This window comes from Ambystoma mexicanum, chromosome 2q (assembly GCF_040938575.1).
Source record: "Ambystoma mexicanum isolate Mex_15411 chromosome 2q, UKY_AmexF1_1, whole genome shotgun sequence".
NCBI lineage: Eukaryota > Metazoa > Chordata > Amphibia > Caudata > Ambystomatidae > Ambystoma > Ambystoma mexicanum.
The window spans coordinates 826,326,318-826,345,000 of NC_090924.1; the positions used below are offsets into that span (position 1 = coordinate 826,326,318).

Genomic DNA, 18,683 nt, shown 5'->3' on the forward strand with positions numbered 1-18,683 from the left:
GCTAACTTTGAGAGACCTGTATAGTGGGAGAGAGTATAGTTGGTGATCGATTTGGTAGGATGAACCTGGTTAGAGATGGCAGTGAGCCTGTTAGAGTCTGAATTTACTATTTTAATTTAACATTTTAATGTATTTACAGCGATGAATGTTTATGATTGTAAGTTACTAGTTTACGCTGGTTTGAATTATGAATTTCAAGGTTTTATGAATTGCATTAATTTAAGTAAGCCTTACTACTGCTACTAGTATCTCATGTCATACAGTGTCATGCTCGTTTCCTCCCGTTTCTATGTGCTGTAGCAGTAGACATTATTGTACTGTTTATCACCTTTCAAAGGCTGCAGGGCCCCTTTGGCCATGTCCCGTTTTGACCATGTGTTCTTCAAGCTGAACACAAATGGCTCAAGCTAGCGCCTAACTGGTTCAGTTATCTACCCATCCCAGAATCTACCGTTAATCCACGCAAGGGAAATGATTTCCGTAGATCGACTCTTCCTTGACCATTTACATCTTCTTCTTGTTTTCCGTTGGATGTTGCATTGAGAGGAAATGTCAGCCTCTGTGTGCCCTATTCCTTCATGTCCTCTGTCATGCCCTTTGCCTTACTAGCTCTAGGCAACAATGGGCTGTACAGGTAAGGGAGCGATAGCAGAAGGCTCTCATGATGTCTTTGTGGGACATCATTTTAAAGCTACAATGTTTACTTTCTGTAAACTTGTCTCAGAGAGGACAGTTCAGAATACCAGGGTTCCGTGTATAATGCAATGTACAAAGTGAACTGTCTCTAGGCACTGTAACATTCGGTTCTCAACACTGTCATATGTTTAAATAGCTACCCCAGGTGCTTGACTGGTATTTTGCTTGAAACCCCCCCGCCCCGGTGATCTACACCTTATCTTCTAACGCCAATGAGTAGCTACGTATAGGTGGACTCCTGGTGGTCAACATATGCAACTGTCCGATCCCTTTCCACCACCTCATCTTGTTAGTTTAAAAAAAAAACATGCCTCCCTCTACCCCCATCTGCCCTAGCACCTCTCCCCACCACCCTTGCCATTCTCTTCTTGATAGGGGTTCTCCAAGAGAGCCTGTCATTTCCAAACGCCCTTCTCCTCACCCAGACTCTGCGCCTCCATGTGTTCCCCCCACCATCACCTTACTTCTTTGGTCCGAGCTCATCAGTAACTGGTCGATCAGTTAGATCCATCAAAGTCAGCCACTGCTGCCTGTCGACCAGTTACTCTCGACAAGGTACTGATTTTTGCTTGAGATGTTCGACTCACTGAGTGGTCCACTCTTGAGTATGCATTTTATCTTGGAACCTGGTTAGACGACATGCAGGAATTATGGTTCCGTTCCTGTCCACCACCAGCGCTTTTTAACCTTGTCTAGCACTTAATTTTTAGGGCCGAATTCCCATCTTAACTAAGGATTTCCAGGACAGCCATGCTTTTCTGTGATGCCCTCCATTTTAACTGCACGTAGGAGTGGTGATTGCGATCAGATGGTGTACACACAAGGAAGGGGCTCATGAAAGGCAATCTTGACAATGAATTATTGCCTTCATGTAGATAGTTTAAGCCCCCAGCATTCATTCGTCCACGTGGAAGCAATTCTTCTTATAATTACTTGTTTTTTTTTTTTTTTTTGCGAGGGCATCAGATCTAGCCATAATAGTTCTCTTATCAGATTCCATAAATCGGTATATTCAACACATTTTATTTTAGATGTTGTTAAGATAAGGTAAATGTTCGGGATTAAAAAAAATATGGGTCGGTTTTCCTGGAGAACATTTTCGTGTCTGTGTGTTTTCAGCGTTACAACAACAACCTTGGCAGTTGGGAAGAAAAATAGACGGCCCTTTTTAAAGTTTATCTTTGCCATCGGCCCAGCCTGTTCCTTAAATGAATGAAATATGTTCTTGGGGTCATGTGGTACACGAGAACATCAAGGATAGCCTTTTCCTCATTTCGGATCCGCAGAAGATTTCCTTTATTGAAATTGTTGTTTTTTTTCATCTGCTGCTCTGTACGGCACCCGAGTCCTCGTGCCCTTCGGCGCATTGCTTTTCAATTTTCATCTTGTGCACTCTGCGGCGGGTACACAAAGGGAATGGAAGTCTCTTATTATGCCCTCTGTATTAATACGTCTCTTACCAATTACTTCAAAAAAGGATCTTGCTACATGTTCCCCATAGCAACCAAAAATAAAAGATGAGCAAAAAAAATCACGTCAAGGACATCTCTGGAAGTACGGAATGTATTGTGGTGGTGTACCGTGGACACGTAATGGATTGGATTGAATTTCGTGTGCGTCAAGTGCATTTCACTTTAGGCATTAGCCGTCCGCCACCGACCGAGTATGATGCCGGTTAGCGCCGAGTCCAGTTAAACTCAAGTGTACTTTTGATCGTTTGATCCGCTAAATAAAGGAAGATCACAGATGCTCGTTTAGTATACCACTTAGTGTTAACCACTAAGCTGGCTTTCTGAATTCCATTAAAGTGATCTTTGAAAAGGCTTTTGACCTGCCGACGGCCATTGCGAAGTCAACGAAGAGCTAGAGTGGCTGAGTCACATCTATGTAGCACCTTCGGTCGGTGCGTGAACAGGGTAGGGGCACTTAAGGAAAATGAAAGCTAGGGAGCAGCCCATAATGGCCGAACAAATGCCCTAGCTTCAGAGAAATGTGTCTTGTAAGGCTGGTCTTCAATACTCTCTTCATTAGTCATTAGTTGCTTCTAAGAGGAAGAGAGCAGAGGTGTGGAACAGGGTCGGCCATGCCCCAGGAGAACCAAGAGTTACCCTCGGTTTCGCCAAGAAATCCAAGTGGTGTCATCCTTGTCAAATAATGTTCTCTTCCGGTCCTTTATTGCATTTTTTCAGTCAACGTGAACACTTGAATATGAACTAGCATTCAAAATTGCCAAAAACTTGCCGTTTAATTGACGAGACCTATACTATTTCAATAAGTAGGATTGCAAAAGGAACACCTGATTGTCCTACTTGTCACAAAAAAATCTGTTTTGATTGATAGATCCTTCCTGATGTTGGAGTTCCATCTTGGGTGCGGAGTAACAAAACCGTCAGTGGATGACTTGCACAAGAGTGCAGGGCATGACCGGCCTCTAAATGTGAAGGTACTGAATCGATTGTGTCCTCTAGTAGACCACTCGACTGCTCTCTGATCGTTTTCAACCATACCCAAGAGGCCACATAGGTGGCAACAGTGCGCCGTACAAGATCCTTTTACATAACATACCTGACATGGGCATACATGGCAGCCTTAATCATGGGGATGTCGTGGGCAGCTTCATTAGCGACCATTGAAGAGGTTGCATGCCCCTCATAGCCCAGGCACTGTTCGGGTTTTGCAGGCAACTAACTATTGTCTGATCCTGCTTCCCGAGGTTCACATGTGTGACTTTTAAAATGTTGCTTTTTTAATAGTAGTTTTGCAGAAAGCGGTGGTCGGCCTTCTCTGTTTCAGATGCATTTCTGGATGAGATGCTTGGTAAGTAGAATATTGGCCTCGTCACCAATTGAATTCTGATCGCATGTGAAACAAGCATGCACCAAAGCCAATAGGTGTGTGCTTTATGCATAGAAACACGCTAGCTATCCCAGCACTGAGACCAACGGAGGACATTTGGGCCCCCCTGCAGCAACTGCTGCATTTCCACTAGTGGCACCCACAAGCATCTCTGCCAATACATCTCAATGCTGACCTGCAGCTTCATTATTGGGGCAGCCAAAATAGCTCTGCCAAAGCACCTCCACCTTTTCCTAAAGAATCCACTTTCGGTCCTGCATGATACATGCAATTCCGGTAGTTGGAGCAACTCAAGGCTCTGCCAGTGCACCTCAGCCCTGTACTCCAGCACATTCTGTTTCAGTAGACTCAGCTCTGCCAATACACCTCATCCTGACATTCATCACGCCACCTATAAAAAAGCTGACAAGCTGCACCCCCTGCTTTTCCCGCATTGGTACCTGCTAACTGCTTGGTCCGTGAACTCATGCCTTTACATGCAGCACAAGTGCATTCCAGTACTGATACCAAAATGCAGCTGTGCCAGAACACTGCAATCCACACCTGCCACACTTCTTGTTATTGTGCAACCGGTCTTCCACCCAGCTCAGCAGGGGTACCTCAAGCCTGACCCACTGCCTCTCACCTATTCTCTCACTCCCAAGTACCTGCTCTACCGCTCATGCTTCCTACACACTACTTACCTGTCCCTCTCAATATTCATCCACCTTATGGCTCCCTCCAGGCCATCTATTTTTATTGTCCATCCTCTACACCATCTTGCCATGCACCAGTCTCGTCCTGTTCATCGCTCACTATCCTTCTCTTCCCCTGCACCTCTTCCCTTGCCATGTCCTCTCTTCCCGCACAGCACATCTCTGAATGTTTTCTCTGTTGCACACCGGGCAGCTGCTGATTGCAAGCACCTAGGCCAGTCAGTCCATCCTGCTCTCTCACTGGCTGCCCTCCAAAAGCCACACATATACAAGATTAGCAGGCTTGCCCAGAGTGCGGTTGTGATGAGCTCTCCATGTCCTACTTTTCCTCTGCAGCACATGATGCCTGCAGCCATCTATCTGATCCTGGTGTCCTCACTGTCCAGACCCTCCTTCAACCTGTAATCACCCACTAAGTACCATCCTACCTGCCTAGGCAAACTCCACCATACCAACCCAACAGTGTTGCCTGATGCTGTGGAGTGCCAATTAGCTTGTGTATCTCCCTTGGGTGCGAGTTGCACCCAGCATAAGTGGACTGTCACAACGGGTGGAAAAGAAACACCCACGCCATGATCGGCAGTTCCATGGCGAAGTGGCAGCTCAGTAGCACCATGCATTTCGAAATGGTTAGATTGCGTGTAGCTCATAACATCGTCATCTACAGGTGGTCTGACACGCAGATATGAACCTGGAAGGTAGGGCATACCAGCCTCTACCAGCTGCACGCCTCCCCACAGCGCCACCACCGGGGCCTGCACAAGTGCAAAGGTTCTGTAGTGAATGGCGAGACTGACAGAAATTGCTTAAGCAGTGAGCTTTCTTGCAAAAGAACATATTCTGCATGTCCTAATCTGTCAAGATTCCTAAAAATAGAAAAGGGTTTGAAGCAACCATCAATGGACAACGTAGAAAGACCCAACGTTCAATGCCAAGAGCTCCCCTCGTTTTGATGTTTAGCAAGAAACTCCCTGCGACCCATCATAAGGTGCCCCTGTAACCAAAACTTAAAAATTCCTTCATCGAAGGAACGAGGAACGATTATGTCATATGGAGAACAAATTGAACATGTTGGTGAAATGCAGTCCCGATTAGTGAAGTTGCACTCTTTCCCCAAGGAAGGGAGACCTACGATTATTAGAGAACGCGCCTCACCTGTGCGGAGAATAGGGGCCTTTTACATTGTCTGAATGGAAGATGCTTTGGAGTTATATGGGATTCAGGCTCCGCCCTCCATCAGAATGTGGCATAGCACTGCTGCTGTGGTCAGTCTGTGTGAACGACATGCATGCACCGTTTCAGGATCTGACGGGCAGGCTGCACAGGGGCCTGGTGCATGGTCTGCAACCTAACTCCTAGGACTGTGTACTTTCTCAGCTTCAGGCAACACTTCTTAAGCAGGGCTAGCATTCCATGCCATCGTGGTGGGCAGCAGTGCCCTTTCTGCCCACGTTGCTCTCATACAGCTAGTGTGAAGCAATGTCACTAGCTCGAATAACAAGGCCAGACCTGGCATTCCTCAAAGGCGGCTCTGGCATAATACATAACAATGTGCAGCTTGTGCTCAGTTTGAAGAAACAGCAAAGCATGTGCTTGGCAGATGGTTATTTCCCCTTGTACCGCATGCAGTTCTTTGCAAGCATTTATATATATATATATTACATTTTTCAATATTGAGATAAAAAATACCACTGGAACCATACAGTCCGTACACACAGAATGATACTCCATTGTTTGCATTTCAAGACTAAATTTTTTTTTTTTAAACACCTTTTTAACCTGTTTGTTATTGCTTATTTTTAAAGGGTATTTTACGATTCTTTTATGGAATTGTAGATTGTTTGTGCACTACTATGTTTACACTGATTTTTACATATACACTGTTTTATATAACACACATGCACATTAGAGGTTGGTTTAACAGCATATGCAGAGTTCATGGTAATGTTTTCTGCAACAGTAAGTTGAGGAATTGATAGACTAACATGTGTTCATATTAAAACTGTCCTCCTCTGGCATATATTGGATAATAACGAATTTAATTCAAGTATTACCCAGCTGCACTATGCGATAGTTAATATGAAAGATATATGCCATTTAAAGCAACGTCTCAAATTGAAAGCATGTGGGTTCGAATTTTAGATCCATACATTGTATACCGCACAGAAATGCGGACAGTTTATTATTCAGGAAACATGCACTAGGCACTTTATTACTTTGAATATTTTTAAACTTATGTATTGGATTGTAGTTTACATCCATATATGCACTACCTATGGGGGCCAGAACATAGACCTTAACCCATAAGTGTTTCTGTTAATAGAGATTTGCTATGGTAAACATGTCCGCTTTAGATTTACTCCGAATGGGTGCATTCCCTCATTCGAGTCCTCTTTCTATTTCAGTGGCAACGAGCGCCATTCCGCTCTGCATGGCTGTTTTAAACTCTATGGGTCCAAGGGAACGAATTGTTGTGATCAAGCGGCAGGAAAAGCCGCGAAACGCGTTAACGTTCCCAACGCGCACATTTTTGCACTTTGGGGAGCCTTAATTTAATGGCTTTTTTAATATGTTTGTGCCGTCCTGTAAGGCACTAATAAAGATTATCTTTTAACACGAACTGGATGTCCGGACCAACTGTTTTGGAGGATTGAAGAGTGCTGCTCAATTTTACCTGATTGCATCAGTGTGAAGAGAAAAAGAAATTTACACGCTATAACGTGCGAGCGCGGAGTTCAGCACCAGTGGGATCTCATCTTGGAAGTGAGCGCACGGTTACGGCACGTTTGTAAGACCCATTGGTCCCGTGGCTGCTCAGGTCGTTGAAACGGAGACAAACTCGGAAAGCAGTAGCAGAACGGCATTCAGGAAAACCCGCGGCGGAGTGAGGTTGAACGTCGGAGGACGGACAACGGAACGAAGCAGGGTGAGTACTGGTGCCAATTAGCAACTGTATTCCACTGTCAGAGAGGTTCCGGATACAACCGCTACCACACTAAATCACGACCTCTTCACCAGCCCACTACTCACACAGATATATATAATACTGTGTTTTATGTGTTTCATATCCCAAAATTGTGCTGCTTGAGTGGATAGGATTGCCTAAGCAGTGACATTGCATTTACCGGACTTCAGACAGATTTCATCTGTCAACCTTGCAAGGAGAATGGCCAACCCCCAAAGTAACAAAGAGGCGATTAGAAAGGCACAAGCCGCCACATTGTTTAATGAGACTTTGCAAACCAGTAACATTAATAAACCAGCAGCAACAGCACCAAAAAATGACAGTGAATTGGGTCTTCTAAAGGAACTAGAAAAATTACAACGCAGAGAGCTGAGTAAATGGTGGGAGGAGCACTCACTTCAAAATTATATTGAAGTAGGCAGAATCCCACGGGGTTTAAGAATTCTAACTATCCCTTCATTTGAAGAACTAGACCCTATGATGCTACAGGAATGGAGTGTAGCAACGAATGGATGTTCTAAAACATTTTTACAGTTACTGGTGAAGTATGCTGGTGCGGACCGGATTAAAACATTGGAAAAGATCTCAGAAATAGAGAAACAACTGAAAAAGATACCAGAGACCGAGGAAGGTAAAAAGTTGGGGAAGAATATAGAGAAAAGTCTCAACGAGTACGAAGAAGAAATAAAGCAAAGAAAACAAAGAAAGTTTCTAAGGGATAAGGAAGACTATGAAAGAGGAAGAGTTTATACATTTGCGAAAAGATTTGATCAAATGAGACTGGCATCCCTATCGAGGCCGGCAGGCCCAATCGAACCAAATGAAGAGGAATTCAGTGATAATGCACTAACCTCCGAATCAGACCTGACAGGTAGTGAAACAGATGAACCACATGTACGTATGAATTTTTTAGACGAAATGCGCCTCTTACGCCAAGATGGCAGGAAGAACAAATCACAAAGAGGCGGAAATCAAAGTCAAGGAAGAGGCAGAGGCAGAGGTGGCCGAAAACCACGAGGAGGGGGAAGAGGGGCAGGGATTGTAATGAACAATACCCCGGCCAGATCGCTGCGCTCTGGAAAATAACAGAACAAACCAATGGGGATGACACAAATCTTAAAATCATCAATCTATCAGACCATGTCCTTACCCCTAATCAGACAAAAGTACTCAATCTAGGCTTAAACTTCTGCCCGAAGGCAAAAAATGATTATGTACAAACCAGAATAGACTTTGACAAATATATACGCAAAATTCGTTTGAAGAAATTCTTTGCCACTAATCAGTACAAAAAACGCCCCAGAGAAAAACAAATGGGACACACTGAGGTTCAAATCAAGGAGCTGACCGTCTTGACAGATCTGGTTGACCTGGAAAGAGGTATGGCTGCGGGAGATCAAGGGGAACCCATAGCTCTACAAGAACTAGACATTAGAATAGACTGGACACCTAAAAGTCAACTGAAACCGATGTCCAAATTCAACCCCATGGCAAATCTTGGAAACAATATAGAGGCATTTCAGAGTCTAGTGATCGAAGATCTGAAGAAACTCAGAAGAAAGGAACAGAAGAACATCTCCAATGACAACTTATCGTTTACAGACAGACAAGCATTGAAAGAGCTACACGAACTTAAAAATTGCATCATCAAACCCTCTGATAAGGGACGTAATATAGTCCTGCAGAATAGGGAGGACTATATACGGGAAGCCTATAAACAGCTTAATAACAACCAATGTTACATGAGAATTGCTCATAATCCCATTAAAGAACTTGAAAACAAAATCGAAATATTACTTATGGAATGGGGAGCAAAAGACCTCCTGTCTGAAGAAAGTTGCAAATTCCTGAAAACAACAAACTCGATCATACCAACTATCTATTTTCTTCCCAAGATACACAAAAATATAAAAAAACCACCGGGAAGACCGATTGTCTGTCTGATAGGATCTGCTCTGGAAAATATGTCTAAGTACATAGACGAAGTCTTGTTTCCATTTGTCTCAACATTACCATCATACCTCAGAGACACCACAGATTTTCTAGCCAGAATTGAGGATATCCCCTGGGAGAAAGATTACTTACTAATAAGCATGGATGTGGTCTCACTCTATACCTCAATCAGCCACGAATATGGTAAACAGGCATGTAAACATTTCCTACAAACCCGATCTCTCAACTATTTGGAGCACACTGAAATGGTACTGTCAATGATAGACTTATGTCTAACCAATAACATCTTTTTGTTCAATAATGAGTTCTTTAAACAGCTACAAGGAACCGCTATGGGCACTACTTTTGCGCCTTCGTATGCTAATCTGACGATGGGCGCTTGGGAAGAATGTGAGGTGTGGACGGAGAAAAACCAAAAATACACAGACAACATCATTCTCTGGCTGAGATATATCGATGACCTCTTCATTATATGGAAAGGGACTGAACAAGGATGGATGGAATTTGCGAGACATCTAAACAACAATGAAAACAATCTCCAGTTCACAGAAACACACAGTCGTACTCTGATTACATTTCTCGACGTGAATGTGAGAATAGTAGATAACAAACTCACCAGTGAACTATATAGGAAAACCACAGGGATCAACTCACCACTCCATGCACAAAGTGGACATCCTAAGAATCTAATATGGAGTGTTCCCTATGGAGAATTCATCCGGTTACGAAGAAATAACAGTACCCTGAAAACCTATGACATGGAGAGCAGAATAACCGCGCAAGGTTTTTCCAAACAACGATATCCCAAGAGAGTTGTGGAGAGAGCATACCTCAAAGCAAGAGCCAAGGATCGCTCAATGCTCATAGCAGGAACCGAACACAACGAAAGAAAAACTACGGAGAAAGACAGCACGCGATTAATTTTAACCTTCGATATCCAAGCACCCAAGATTAGACGGATTCTCAACAAGCATTGGAGAATCCTTATGGCAGACCAAGACCTTAATGGAAACCTCCAAAATCATCCCAAGATTACTTTCAGAAAGAACCAATCGATCAGAGATGTCCTGGTCCAGAGCTATATGACACAAGAAGAAAACAGCAGAGAGAGTAATTGGCTGACAAAAAACAAGAAAGAGGGTTTCTTTAAATGCACTCGCTGCAACATCTGTAAGTATGCTACAACACAAAGCTCTTTCAAACATCCGATCACTGGGAATCTGGTTCCTATATTAGGAATGATTACCTGTGAGACGGAATACGTTGTTTATGTGCTGACCTGTGCGTGCAACAAATGGTATATAGGGAGCACTAAATGTAAACTAAAAACACGTATTCAACAACATGTAAGAGCAATTATAAATAACGATGCAAATTACCCTATGGCCAAACATTTTGCAGAACATCATGAAAATGACATAAGCAGCTTTAGGTTCTTTGGCATGCACAAAATTGAGATGGGACCAAGAGGAGGTGACAAAGAAAAGACTCTGAGGCAAAAAGAGACTCGCTGCATATTGGACTTGGAAAGCAAATTCCCCCTAGGACACAATATAGACGAGGAACTATATACATTTCTGGGACAATGACCATCAAGTGTTGGACATCGGTCAAAAGAAAGCTCCCATCTGTTCCCCTAATGGTACATTCTTCCGAGGCTTCCATGGTTCTTGCCAATTTACATTTTTCAATATTGAGATAAAAAATACCACTGGAACCATACAGTCCGTACACACAGAATGATACTCCATTGTTTGCATTTCAAGACTAAATTTTTTTTTTTTAAACACCTTTTTAACCTGTTTGTTATTGCTTATTTTTAAAGGGTATTTTACGATTCTTTTATGGAATTGTAGATTGTTTGTGCACTACTATGTTTACACTGATTTTTACATATACACTGTTTTATATAACACACATGCACATTAGAGGTTGGTTTAACAGCATATGCAGAGTTCATGGTAATGTTTTCTGCAACAGTAAGTTGAGGAATTGATAGACTAACATGTGTTCATATTAAAACTGTCCTCCTCTGGCATATATTGGATAATAACGAATTTAATTCAAGTATTACCCAGCTGCACTATGCGATAGTTAATATGAAAGATATATGCCATTTAAAGCAACGTCTCAAATTGAAAGCATGTGGGTTCGAATTTTAGATCCATACATTGTATACCGCACAGAAATGCGGACAGTTTATTATTCAGGAAACATGCACTAGGCACTTTATTACTTTGAATATTTTTAAACTTATGTATTGGATTGTAGTTTACATCCATATATGCACTACCTATGGGGGCCAGAACATAGACCTTAACCCATAAGTGTTTCTGTTAATAGAGATTTGCTATGGTAAACATGTCCGCTTTAGATTTACTCCGAATGGGTGCATTCCCTCATTCGAGTCCTCTTTCTATTTCAGTGGCAACGAGCGCCATTCCGCTCTGCATGGCTGTTTTAAACTCTATGGGTCCAAGGGAACGAATTGTTGTGATCAAGCGGCAGGAAAAGCCGCGAAACGCGTTAACGTTCCCAACGCGCACATTTTTGCACTTTGGGGAGCCTTAATTTAATGGCTTTTTTAATATGTTTGTGCCGTCCTGTAAGGCACTAATAAAGATTATCTTTTAACACGAACTGGATGTCCGGACCAACTGTTTTGGAGGATTGAAGAGTGCTGCTCAATTTTACCTGATTGCATCAGTGTGAAGAGAAAAAGATATATATATATATATATATATATATATATATATATATATATATATATATATATATATATATATATATATATTCGTTTCCTACACCGCATAATAAAAGACGGTGCCAGCTAACATTTAGAGAGCATACGATTTGACTATTAGTACAGTCTTGCTCTGCAACGCGTAACATAAATAATTACATTTAAAAACCTAATTCCAAACCACCTTTGCTTTCGCTCATTGGGTGATTTTAATTGGTGAGGTGCCCACTTCACGCTTTATTGCCTTAGTTGATGTTCTCGGCCTTGCCAGTAACTATTGTTTCGATCTGCGTGTGGACCGTTTACTAAAACTTTGCAGCCTATTTATTTTCCAATGGGTCAACGGCTTTGGCTGCTGATGGGTGGTGGCTGTTGCTGGCTTCCTGGTACTGCTAACACTTTAGCCCATCGCCTATGGGCTCGTGGCAATACTTGAAACGTATTCGCTGAAAAACGAGGACATCTCCACGCGCACACTGCTTAAATCCCATCTCTTTTGGCGTGTTCATTTTTTAAGGTTGCACTACTGTGTGGGGACGGTCGGCTGTGCAGAATGCAAATGCCCCTTACGTTCATATCCCGCAGATGCTTTCCTATTTGACATGACGGAGTGTCCGAGTGCTCCAGTGTGACATGTACTGCGAGGGAATGGCCGTGAAATCTGTTTATTCAGCCCAGGATTGGCTGTTATTGGAACCTTGAACTTCCCCTGCGTCAGGAAGGTCAGGCCCTGCCCTATCTCAATCGCTGCCAAGGCCAAGTCGCTCCCTGCTGCCGGGATGGCGCGCTGAACGGTTGCCATATGTTGGCACGGTTGCCTGATGGCCGAAGATAATTGCCCCGATTATGCCCCATTTGTGCGGCTCTGTTTGTTCAGGTGCTAGCAAGTATTTGCAGTATTTCTAAAGCACCCTCGCAATTCCAGTGTCTTTGAACTTGCCCACTCTACAGTTTGTCTCCGCGTCTTTAGCTAGGCCCCTGCAGTTTGTAAATTGGACCATTTAAATATTCTCCCGTCCTTCCGACAAAAGGTCTGCTCTGGCCTATTTTGCACATTAAGTTTAATTGAGTATGTATATGTCTAAACTGGGATAATATTACACTGCTAGTTGTAAATCGGGCCTTGAACCAGGTGGGCTGGTTAGGTTTACTCAGAAAGAAGATTGCACTGCTGGGAAGTATACAGACCCCAGAGCCAGCGATCCCAGGAAAAGAATCATCGAGTCGCTTTGAGAGTGCAATGAAGAGTGCTTGTCTTGAGTAACTTTTTCAGATGAATAAAGGTAACCAAGTTACCTGTAGATGTCCATTTGACTTGTCGGCGGCAATAGATGGGAGATGGGCGCATCTCTTCATACAAAGCAAACAAAACCACTTGAAGTGGAACTGTGTCCACAAGAGACTACTTTATTTGCAATAGATTTTCAAGTTGATCATTTTTTTCAAGATCCTAAATTGACTGAATCAATGACTGAATGACGAGCTCTCCCATCTTTTGATAAGATGGTAAGAACACGTAATTTGGTGATCTTTCCCAACACCATTACCGCACTAAAGGATTCGCTCCTCGGTCTACATCAGAAATCAGATTATTGTACGTTCTAAATGCCTTGTGCTTTCTTTATTATAATTCCGGGACACTACGTCAAATAAATTACTACATCCCGTCATGTACGTTTCTTTCTTTTGTGGCAAATGGCAGTTGAGGCGAATTGGACTCTACTTTTATCACAACAGGCCTACAGGTAAGCATTGTATACATTACTCTTGTCAATCAATTGTGAGCAAAACTACTCCCAGCAAAACAATATTTAACAAAGGACACATAGCTTGTCCCTTCTTCCACCCACGGTGCGCCACAGATGCGTTAGGATCAGTGGTACCAGCCGTGCAGTGATGAGGAGCTCTAACATTATTTAATCAATGAGTAAGTCACAGAATTATGGATTAAGAACAAATATTTGTTTTTAGAGTCAATGTATAATTTGACCTGCTTAAGAAATATTCCTATTTGGAATGGGAGTAACCGTTTTACTCCCTAAAAATTGATTTTACTACCAACTTTGGGAGTAACAGGCACACCCCTCTTAGTACTATTTGATGCCCCAATGACAACCAATCTTCAATGCAGTCAGGGATGTAATACTGCAATGTTTCCAATTCTCCTTAGATCAAACTTATTTTGCATTTTACATTATATAATACACACACCACACACTAGGTGCAATTCAACTGATGTGTTCCTATGGACACAAGTTCTTCTAAAACATCTTTTTGTCATTTATGTTTAATTAATTATTCTCCTGATACTTAAGCAGAAAATGAATTGTTCATGGTGTATAGAAGAGAACACCATATATGAGTAAATGGATTACCTTATGTGGGAGCACACCATTAACCCCAAAGTTGGGCAATGCAACCTTTTCTCCATATGAAGGCAATTAATGCCTGAACGGAGGATAGCATAGGGGAAATGCGCTGGTCTTGGAAACAAGACCACTAAGAGCAAATCCACGCTTAGAAACCAAACTCAAGTACGGTATTAGGCGTGTTATAAAAAAACAATTCATTGAATAAATTAAATTAAATGGTAACCAGAGGAAATGTCTCTCCCCCTATGAAATATAACAAGTCTTCCCCAAACTAATAACTCCCAACAGACCCTATTCTAAATGTAAGGTTATTTGCATACTGTCAGAATCTCTAGGGATCTACCGACAGATTTCAGCTTCCCAAGTGTCAAAATTCCCAATATCATACTTGAGTGCTAAAGATGAAAGCATGGTTATACAAGAGTTCTACTTAAGTGTTTATGATGCTGTCTGAAATAATGTCAGGTTGATTGGGCCAGTGAAATGTAGCACTGATATGCTGAACATTAGGTAGTACTGTTTTTCAGTCGTGTAACTATGTTGAAAATGTTGGGGGGGGCATGACATCTAAATGAAAGGGGCCCCTGCCAAATGAGTGGGACATAATATTGTGCCAACAAATGTTGGGGGGAGGGCAAACACCCTTGCCCTCCCCCCGCCCTCAAAATTACACCCATACTGTTTTGGTGAACTACTATTGGAAGGTAGTGTTATCTGAAGTCAAAATGAAAAATTGGTCAAATGAAGGGGGCATAATACCCTCATTATGTGCCTGTAAGAAGTGTTCAAAGAGCTCTCCTACTGGTGAAAAAGAGAATTGCGGTAGTCTAAGTTCATCGTCCACATACATGCAGGTCACAGACTTGGGTGTACTCTAAAGATATGGAAGCGGTGATTATAGAATTGACACTTCCATTCCAGCATTTTTGAGAACGTAGGGCAATGTTTAGGAAATGTCCTCCACGAGATAACAGATGATGCTGCAGATGGAGTTGATGGAGTTCCTGTCACAGATGCAAATGCACCCAGCATATTGTGTAGCTCTAATTACTCGAATGTGTGCCTGTAAATGAAACCATAATGTGCCGCTGAGCTATGATTATTGCTAATGATGCTGTCAGTGCTGATCTAAGAGTATGGCTTGATATGCATGCCGGTGTGCAGCAATGCGCCCTATAGGAAGATAGAAAGAAATGGGCAATAATGTCCACATTAAATACTGACCGTGATCTGTAGGGCATTGTCCGCTGACAATAGCAAATGATATGATTATAGATTTATGATCTTTGCAGTAATAGCTATTAAAGGGAAACTGTCGCTGGACAGAGTGAAATTAGAAGGCATGCAGGAGCTGGTGGTCCGATTGCAGCTTTAAATTGGCACTGTAGTTGGTTTCCCTGCAGGCCAAGATGGCAGTGCAAAATGTCAAAAGGCCACACAGAACTTTCTGAATCTTGCATCACCGGGAATTCCAATTGGGTCCATAATAGGTTCTTAGTTCTTGGTGTTGAAAAGAGCAACATGTCGTATGTAGATTACACCTATTGCCCATCCTGCTTAACCCTTTGAGTTCCTGATCTACCACTCCCCTGCAGGGGCCCATACAGCAGTCTTTTGGACCCAGGGATGTGTATGCACACATGCACATCCCTTTGTGGAAAAACAAAGACCGCTTTTGTAGAGTACATATATATGCCCTTGCTCTAAGGGCATTCAAAAGGGTTAAACCTCTGCACCCTGCTAATAGATTTCTGGTCAAGTGTTTTCCCGGGATCCGAAGTTAAGGGCTCCCATGTCATAATTCTTCTCATGAGTTGGCATTGACTTCCACGTGAACTCTCAACAAAGAATATCTGTTTTACTGGCATACTTAGGGTGTTGGCTTTGACACACAATATCACTGCCATGAACAAGCGCGATGGCGCAAAATCTCATCTTTGCACACTTGCAATTCTGACTGGGCTCAAAAGCAGTACCTGCATCCGTGCCACTTTCCTTATTCCAGATGTGGGGGGTTCCTCCGATTGACATCTTTGCACGCCATCTGCATGCAAAATACCCAATATCCGCTTTATAGACCTGTTGATTTCGAGTTGGCAACGCATGACAGCATTATTCCAAGTGAAGTGAAAACATGGCCAACGACACTGGTACTTTAAATGAGACTTTGGTTCTACCCTACATTTCACACTATTTTGGTTAAACAGTAGATGGCAAGTACAGTCCCAGAACACAAATCAACTTCTTTTAATAAACAACTGCAGTGTATTTCATACTGGGAATCCGGGACATCACTGTGAGGAAATCACTGACTTTAGCTTTTGTGTTGGCTTCTCCATTAAATATTCTGCAGCCTATTCAATTCTTTTCGATGTGGCTACACTCCACAGTTCTGAGCCTTGTCTTTACATGGGCCAGAGTTCCAGTTTGGTTCCCAGCCTCCTTTTAGCATAAACGGGCCAGTCTCAAGAATCCTTGTAAAAGGCCTCCAAAATGGTTGCAGTCTTTTTAAATTCACTCACTCTGTTAAAACGTTCCTGGGCGCATGCTACTATTCGCATTTCACATTTTTAGAGAAGTGCACTTTTCATCATGGCAGTGACAGGGATCGGAATTAAGACTGGATAAGCGGGAGCGAAGAACTGCTCGTGGGTATCCAACATTAACCAGTGAGCAGGAGCAACCACTGGGAAACAAGGAGCTTGTACATAGCGTTCTGTATATCTAAGTTCCATAAAATGCAAACTTAACTTTTTGTGCATTATTTATGACCCCTTATGCTCCAAATGTTGTTTAGCTATGTCCTAATGCTAATTCATAGATTGTCCCAAAGGCAGAGTTAACGTCACATAGGTATGTTTATTAGGCATCAATTGGACTGGGGAGCCAAAAGTTGATCCTGGTAGCAGTTGGGGTCAAGCTAACCGAGCACTTCTAGGCTACAAGCAGGAGCCAAGTCGCTCCCAGCTCCCCTCAATTTCGAACCCTATAGTGAGCAAGATGCTCAATCCAATAGGATTCATACTTTTTTTAATAGCACCTCTAGCACGCTTTCAGCCAGGCATGTCTCAGTCCACTTTATTTTAGTTGATTGTCAAGTGAAAAATCGTTTTTGAAGCACTTAAATGTAAATTAACGGCACTTGGGAGGTCAGACGGCAAAATACTTGAAACCAGATTGTGGTGCTTTTGTAGATAGTTTGATTAGTGGCCGGCGTGGTCCTAAGTCACATGGAAAGACTGGCTTCCAACTGTGTCATTTTCAGGCCGCATTTCTATATCACTGGATGACTGTACTGGATGGGTCATCTTTTCATTGGTAATGTTGAGGTCACTACTTAAAAAATTGAAGTTTATAGATCTTAGTGTTGGTGATTTGAAATGTCAGATAAGTGACCTCATGTATGTTTGCAGTCAATGCCTAAACATTCGGCCTGGCTCCTTATCTTCAATACATTGCGGAGCAGACTATGTGATCTGGCAGAAAAGTGTGGGTCAGCGTTCATTAACTGAAGAGAGCGCACAGGGGCTTCTCCTATCAATTGCATACATTTGATGATATGCAGGGTGTCTTTAGGAGTCTGCCTTTGTGGCACCCCTCTGATCTGAACTGCCTACACAAAATAGCAGAGAATCAACTGCCAGTGAAAAAGTCACATTTGGAGATGGGCCAGGTGTGGAGTTGTGTGGGGTATGCATGTACTGCTTCTCTCTTCCCTGTGGTGACAACTGTTAAACCATCCATTGGCTGACTTCAAGATCCTGTGTGCCTTCCGATCTGCTGGTGTCCCCATTTTAGAGGTTATCGTTAGAATAGTTGAACAAGTCCAGTATTAAAGCTCGAGTATGTAGATAACTTGGTGAGGAGCCAAGCCTTGGCTATAGTGCGGCCCAGTCTCCCACAGCACAAAGCATTCCCCAGTTGTCTTTTAGCAGGACTCTGATGTATCCTTCGTGCAGGTGTAGTGTGTTTCACTCAGAAGAACTGCTGTCCAGCCCCACTCCCCTCATCAGAAAGTGTCATTCACACCATCCTACTGACCTGTGTTTTCATTCTAGCTGTTTGTGGCCACGTGAGCATGGAATGAGATACATTATTTACCATCTCCTAGCCATTACTTAAGCAATAAACCCTGACAGGTGTGGGTATTACCGAACCAGGTAATGCCCCTTGCCATTTAGTAGCCTGAGTGAAGCGAGGGCTTTAACAATAGTCTGAGGCATGACCTGCCCCGCTAATGCCACCATCCGGAGGGGATTATTGCTATTAGTATCCCGGCACGTTGCACCAGAACATATCGTTTTTTTTCATGTTGAAAAACTGCATATTTGCTGTTTCTGATTTTGGAAAAAAAAAAACAAGATGGCCGCCATGGATCAGGGAACTACACGTAGTCTCTTCTC

At 42.8% G+C, this 18,683-nt stretch overlaps 1 protein-coding gene across 8 annotated transcripts in view; it reads left to right on the forward strand.

The window, feature by feature from the left end:
- The window catches only part of PARD3 (par-3 family cell polarity regulator), a 2,149,932-nt gene that overhangs the window by 2,083,337 nt on the left and 47,912 nt on the right, over positions 1–18,683 (forward strand). The gene's annotated exons all lie outside the window — the stretch shown is intronic.